At 45.8% G+C, this 7,500-nt stretch overlaps 1 pseudogene across 1 annotated transcript in view; it reads right to left on the bottom strand.

The window, feature by feature from the left end:
• The window catches only part of LOC310780760 (voltage-dependent calcium channel subunit alpha-2/delta-3-like), a 140,394-nt pseudogene that overhangs the window by 10,624 nt on the left and 122,270 nt on the right, over positions 1 to 7,500 (bottom strand). The window contains exons 22-24 of the transcript in view: positions 2,213 to 2,274; positions 1,592 to 1,636; positions 1,432 to 1,494 (exon numbers count right to left, since the gene is read on the bottom strand). The product of the transcript in view is annotated as a voltage-dependent calcium channel subunit alpha-2/delta-3-like (transcript). The remainder of the gene's footprint in view (positions 1 to 1,431; positions 1,495 to 1,591; positions 1,637 to 2,212; positions 2,275 to 7,500) is intronic.

The raw sequence follows: 7,500 nt of genomic DNA, 5'->3' as shown, positions 1-7,500 counted from the left end.
GGTTGATGGATTAAATGTTCCTCTCATACCGCTAGAGACCAGGTGCTACACCCTCTCCACATGTGTACTATGTCTCAGCTTGAGTCACGTGTCGCCACCGGAGACCACTGTGGAGCTGTGGAGGAGAAGACTGAAGAGGCCATAGGTCCTCCTAAGGCAGTTCCGGACTTCTCCAATGTCCGGGTCATCCCTAACTAAATTAGGACAGCCAGGTCATCTGCATAAGCAGATAGGAAAATGTCCAGCTTAATCGTGCGTCAGCTGCACCTTCCCCCTGCAGTTTCCTCCTGCACAGCTGAGTCAAGATGTAAAGCTGGACTGAAACTGGACAGCCTGGAGGATCAGCTTCATTATACAACATTTTGACTACAAAATAAAATGGTGGCCATATCCCAACCCTGACAGACAGCAGGCGTTTTACAGTGTGACCCATGTTTACAGAGTGCTGAAGCAAGGAGATGATCACAAACAGTCCAGATTATAGAGTGTCAGCAACAAAGTGTCAATCAATGAGCTTGCAGGCAAGTGCAAGTAACACTAGTCCCCTTCTACAGCAGGAGGGACAGTACTGCTCACTGGCAGCTGAGGGGGCGGGGCTCTCCTACCTCCACACAAATCACAGTACAACATCTGCCCCACATAATGTCCCAGAAGGCCTTAGAAAAGTCCACTAAGAACCTGCCTAGGACCATTCATGTAAGACAGTCCAAATGCAATCTGGGAACCCAGAGTCTATTTTTTATTTGAAAAATAGACTCTGGGACAGCCCTACCGTTTTCCCCAGCTTCCTCTCCTGCCACCGTCACTTCCTTTTCCGCGTCCATTTTGGCTATTTGCTAATAACGTTAACGAATAAACACACTGCATAGAAGATGTCAACTCGTCTCACAACAACAGTGGAAAATTTGTGGGGAGGAGCGTGAGAGTTGGGATATGCATATAATATAGGGATGTATGAATTTGTTTATGAATGATTTGGGGGCAGGACTCGATAAGCCTAGGCTTCTTCCTGCCCCTTTTCAAACAGTTCGCCTTTTTTATGTTTGAGTTTACGTATTTTCCTTTTGATGAAGTCTATTAGACTGTTATGTTTACTGGTTTTTTTTCACTTTATGTATTGTTTTAACTGTTTTAAATAAATCGTTTCAATCAATCAATCAAAAATGACTCTAAAGTTGCGGCGCAAGTTGCTATTTAGACTGTAAACAGTGGAGCACGGACGCGGAAAAGGAAGTGACGGTGGCAGGAGAGGCGCGCTGTACAGGAAGCATGGAAAAACAGTAGGGCTGTCCCAGTCTATTTTTCAAATAAAAATAGACTGGGTTCCCAGATCGGTCCAAATGTGTGTGTGTGTGTGTGGGTGTGTGTGTGTGTGTGTGTGTGTGTGTGTGTGTGTGTGTGTGTGTGTGTGTGTGCGTGTGTGCGTCTCACCAGAGTGTAGTCCTCTGCTACCAGAATGAAGCCGTTGTTGTCGATGAGGTAGCAGTTGATGTTCTGTTGAGCAGAAAAAGACGTGTTAAAGCAGAAAGAAAGGAGTCGAGCCGATATAGAAACAAGGAGAGTTGATGAAGGTGAGAGAAGGCAGACCGACCTCTTCGTCACAGCTGATGGAGCATTTCCCATCCAGGGCTGCACACTGTACGACAGAAATGTGTCATAATATGTCATACGCTGAAAAACCTCTATCTCCCAAAATCATTCCTGCGCCTCTTCCTAACTCCTCTTTTAAGATATGAAATAAAACAGATTCATGTCCATGCTTTTTATTTGACAATATATTTTAACCCATTGATACCTGATGCAGCATTTGTGTGTGTATCCCTTTAAGACCGCGAACCGCGTGACGCGGTTCTCGGTCTTAAAGGGATACACACACAAATGAGGGATATACACGCAATTGCTGCATCAGGTATCAATGGGTTAAATGGGTCATTTTCAGGGGGGCATGTCGTAGAAAAATACCAGAAAACACTGAGAAAGTGTGTGAACCTGTGAATGTATGGTAATATACTGTATGTACCCCCCCCCTCCCTTTGGATTTCCTCACAGTTTGATTTGAAAGTAATTTTAAACATTTATGGCAGGTACTCTTGGGGCTTGACTTAGTATGTGTAAGTCCGGGTGTGCAAATACAGATTAGTTACCTGTACATATCGAATGCGGCGTGGCTATGTGTGCATGTACACATGCTCTATGTTTGTGCATGCCTTACCTGTCTGCTGGCTGTCCAGAACTTCTTCTGAAAGAACTCCAGCTTCATCTGGATGCCCACAGCTAGGAGGAGAGACAGCACAGCCACTGAGACAGAACAACCGGACATGTGTGTATGCTGTGTGTGTGTGTGTGTGTGTGTGTGTGTGTGTGTGTGTGTGTGTGTGTGTGTGCGCGTGTGTGTGTGCGTGTGTGTGTGTGTGTGTGTAGTATGTGCAAGATCTTGTACTGTGATCTTGTGTATGACAGCCGTGTCACAACGGGAGTCATTCTATATAGGCAAAAGAGAGACGATTAACGAGATGATTAACACGCGGCGTCTCTGACCAACCACGACAGAGGGAGAAGATGCACAAACATCCCCCGTCTTAGCAAACATCTCCACTGAACCCATTGACAAAACGAGCCACACGAAGGCCCGGAAAACACATGGACTCAACTTGAGAGGACTAGCAGCAACGAAGGTGGACTCCGCCGGTCAACTAGCACGTACGTTCTGCACCTGCGTGAGACCTAGGACTGTGGATATACAAACCAGACACATGAAAGAAGACGCACCACTCTCACTCACCACCTAAAACGGTTTCATAATAGCTACTTCGTTCTAATCGAGAAGATGTCTGATAAAAAGTTTGAAAAGTTGAAGAAAAAAATGCTCGAACGTTTCGTGCATGCCCTCTCTCTTCTCCTGCACTGCTGCTAACAGTAGCTTCGCTAGCTGACCAGCCAATTTCTCTCAACGCCTGTAGAATTGGCCGCAAAAGCCACCGACAAGGCCGCCCAGTGCCAACAAAGACTAGAGTCAGACGCTCACCGACAGCCGAGACATCGCCGACCGGCCATTATGGGTTTGGTGTGTCAGGGGTTTTACAGTAACAAGAGGACCACTATAGCCCGCATGATACACGTGTCAGACTAGATTTCCGGAGGGGTAAGTGTGTGTGCGTGTGTGTGTGGTGTGTGTGTGTGTGTGTGTGTGTGTGTGTGTGTGTGCGTGTGCGTGTGGGGTGTGTGTGTGTGTGTGTGTGTGTGTGTGTGGGCTGTGTGTGTGTGTGTGTGGTGTGTGTGTGTGTTTGTGCGTGTGGGTGTGTGTGTGTGCGTGTGTGCGTGTGTGTGTGTGTGTGTGTGCGTGTGTGTGTAATACTGTACTGTTTGCACACACGGTGCGTGCCTGACCCTGAACCACAGTGAGAAACGCAGCTTCACACATGACTGTAGACCAGGCCTCTCTCGCTGTGCCCACATGAAATCCAGGCCATTCCTCAGTCTGCCTCCCTGTTCTTATCCCGACAGGCCTTTCCTGAGCAGGGATACAGAGCCGCTCTCACTCCCCTAAGCCTCCACACAGCGGGTCCCTGAACACACGGCTCCCACCAGAATTCCATGCTTGGGAGGGGGAAAAAAGCAGGTCTCCGACATTGAATGTGTCAGCGTTTTCAGAGTTGATTGAGGAAAGATTGACATGTTACTTCGCTTTTTTCTCCTCCTTCACCTCCTCCACTCCCACTGCCCCCTGCTACACTCCACAGACTCAGAGTGCCCCCTGCTACTCCACAGACTCAGAGTGCCCCCTGTTACTCCACAGACTCAGAGTGCTCCCTGCTACTCCACAGACTCAGAGTGCCCCCTGCTACACTCCACAGACTCAGAGTGCCCCCTGCTACTCCACAGACTCAGAGTGCCCCCTGCTACACTCCACAGACTCAGAGTGCCCCCTGCTACTCCACAGACTCAGAGTGCTCCCTGCTACTCCACAGACTCAGAGTGCTCCCTGCTACTCCACAGACTCAGAGTGCTCCCTGCTACTCCACAGACTCAGAGTGCCCCCTGCTACTCCACAGACTCAGAGTGCCCCCTACTACTCCACAGACTCAGAGTGCCCCCTGCTACTCCACAGACTCAGAGTGCCCCCTGCTACACTCCACAGACTCAGAGTGCCCCCTGCTGCTCCACAGACTCAGAGTGCCCCCTGTTACTCCACAGACTCAGAGTGCCCCCTGCTACACTCCACAGACTCAGAGTGCCCCCTGCTACTCCACAGACTCAGAGTGCTCCCTGCTACTCCACAGACTCAGAGTGCTCCCTGCTACTCCACAGATTCAGAGTGCCCCCTGCTACTCCACAGATTCAGAGCGCCCTAGCTCTCTCTCAGTGGGGGCTTGCCATGTTTGGGGGTCTGTAAGTCGTTCCATGTGCTGCAGGAGCAGAGGAGAGATTTAGAGCAGAGCAGCCGCAGGTAGTAAAGTAAATGGCACATGCCGTTTGTATGGGTGTAACAGTTGGGATTTCAAAGGGTTCGACGGATATATCGGTTGGGCGATATATCCATTTGTCAACATAATTTATCAGGCTAAGACTGGCCTTCATCTAAATATGGGATAGCCAGTGTCGTCCATCTCACATATGGTGATTATTTATATTCATATTTTTTTATTTGTATTTGATCACGTCCCCCCCCCCCCCCCACAATTTTATTTTTCAGTATATTTCACCATGTTTTTAACGTCTAATTAATCAATATGACACTGGTTGTCTAGGGGAAAGCCATTAACCAGAACAGAGCGACATTTGTATTGGACCCTGCATTAATATGTTGTTGTTGTTGTTGTTGTTGTTGTTGTTGTTATTATTTGTAGTAGTAGTAGTAGTAATAGTAGTAGTAGTAGTACTACTAGTAGTTAGTAGTAATGATAATAGTAATATTAGTAGTACAGTAGTAGTTTTAAACAGTACTATTTTTAAGCCTCCTGGGTGTGACCTACCACGGAATGCCTGGGTCAACCTCAACAGACTTCCCTCTGGAGTTATTTACGATTGGAGCTTCTGCTACTGATCTTTGTGAATGCGGGAAGCCACAAACTGTCAATCCAGTCAATCCTTTCCTGCCTACTGTCCTATGAATGAATGAATGAATGAATAAAGGTATTTGGTGATAAGATAAAAGGAACAAGGAGAGGTGGATAGTACCAAATATCAAACAGTAAGTTAATAACAAACATCCAGGAAATCACCGAGGATAAAAACACAAAAAAGCCCTAGGGCTTATTTCCATTGTGGTCCCCACATGTAATAAAAAAACAAATTGTTAATAACAAAACATAAAACACTGATTAAAACAGAAAATGTACAATGCAGCAGCAGCAGTTAAAGCGAGTGCAGTTCCAATAACTTGCATTAAAAGAAATTAATACAAGATTAAAAGAAACATAGCAGCAGGGGGGTGAACCAATCAGTTAACAAAATAAAAATAAAAACTATAAAAACTATTAAAATATTAAAAATAATAAAATAATAAAATTAAACAACAGTCTGGAGCAATCTCTTTAACCCATTGATACCTGATGCAGCATTTGTGTGTGTATCCCTTTAAGACCGTGAACCGCGTTAACGCGGTTCGCGGTCTTAAAGGGATACACACACAAATGAGGGATATACACGCAAATGCTGCATCAGGTATCAATGGGTTAAGGTCCTCTTAAAACCACTCAAGGAGGTACATGCTTTAATTTCACTAGGTAAAATGTTCCACTATCAAATACAGGCAAAAGAAAATGCCCCGCAAAAATAATATTAAATAAAAACATGCCCATTACCACGCCCCCTTTTGGCCAGTGGAAACTGAATCACTTCTAAGATGGCCGATGACCGACCTTTCTGCCAAGTTCCGTGCAAATGTGTTCATAACTTTTTGAGATCTCCTGCTGACAAACAGATAAACAGGCAGACAAACAGTGGTGAAAACATAACCTCCAGCCAACTCTGTGGCGGATGATGATACCACTTGCTGGCTGCTGCCCCAACTGCTGGTGTAGCTCTACACACGGACAAACGAACAAACAAACAAACGTATTGTATTATTGTTATCCTGGGAAACAGTAAGCCGTCCAGTGGTCTAAAGATGCTGTTTCGGAGGCTTTTCCGCCATGCCAAGAATTACATTCGTGGGGAAATACTGAAGCCTTGCAAATTTTGGGAATTTTTCGGTATTAACTCGGTCACGTTTCAATCCAAAAATATCAGTATCAGCCTTCAAAAACCCAACAGGCCTGAACACGTCCCGTTACACTTTACACCACAAGACAGGGTTCTGAATAGTTTCACTAACAAACCAATAGAGAGGCAAAGTGAACGTCACTTCCTGCTTCAGCACTGTACCAGAGATTTTCATCCGCCATTTATTTTCCCATAGACATTTCGTGAAAATTCTTATAAAAATAGTTGTACTTGTTCAAACCAAACGGTTCGGATATATTTAGAACCAGGAGAGATCGCATAACATTTCACTCTGACCAAAACAAAATTGTGGATTTAAAAGAAAATATTTTTTCTATGTTGTTTTTTAAGTTTTGGTCCGAGTGAAATGTTGGTCTCTCCAGATTCTAAATATAGCTGAACCGTTTGTTTTGACCGAGTGAAACTATTTTTACAAGCATTTTACAAAATGTCTATGGGAAAATAAATGGCGGACGGAAAATCTCTGGTAACAGTGCTGGAAGCAGGAAGTCACGTTCACTTTGGCTCTCTATAAACCAACCACATGCAGTTTAGGTTTCAGTGATTTGTAACTGAAATGAATCTGGAGGCGTCAATGTGGAAATGCTCTGACAGAGGAAAACAGAGCACAACCCCCACACCACCACACATGCAGCGTTTCCAGTGAAGACGGACGGACTCCTGCCGAGATCCGTGTTGTGTGATATTATACACGCAGTAGTAAGCTACTACGAGAGATGCGGTGAGCAGATGGGACCGACAATAAATAGCTGCGCAGCACTTGACGCAGCCTGTTAATAGAATATTATCGGTGAGAGATCTCCCCAGCGCTCTAGCTTAACGCGCTTGTGTGTTTGTGTGATCGTGGTAGTGCGGTGCGCGCGCGCGGGGGGGGGTGCTGCTTTCTGTGGCCTGTTTTAGCTGTAGCCCAGAGGAACAGGTGCAGATTATCATGTCATAAGCATTGCCAGCTCCTGTCAGCAGGCCCGGTACTTCTACACACCCACACGGAAAACCCAAGAGGAGAGGCTAATTTAAGATGCTGGGCAACAACAACGGAAACACACATATAAAACCATCAGGGGGGGAAAAAAAACCTGAGACATTAAACGAACAGACATTCAGGTTGCTCTACTCTCTGTATGGTCTATAAGAGAGGGGCAGGGTGAAAATGAGATCAAATCACACAAAAGAAAACACCGCTATAGACCCTTTTCACCCTTTTCACAGGTGCAAGCGAAACGCTAATGAGGGTTTTCGAACTTCCGTGATTGGAAGTTGGAAACCCGCATTACT

The sequence above is a fragment of the Poromitra crassiceps genome (assembly GCF_964638095.1).
Source record: "Poromitra crassiceps genome assembly, chromosome: 8".
NCBI classification, from domain to species: Eukaryota; Metazoa; Chordata; class Actinopteri; order Beryciformes; family Melamphaidae; genus Poromitra; species Poromitra crassiceps.
The sequence above is the reverse complement of the archived record's forward strand: the minus strand, read 5'-3'. Positions and strand labels throughout refer to the sequence as shown.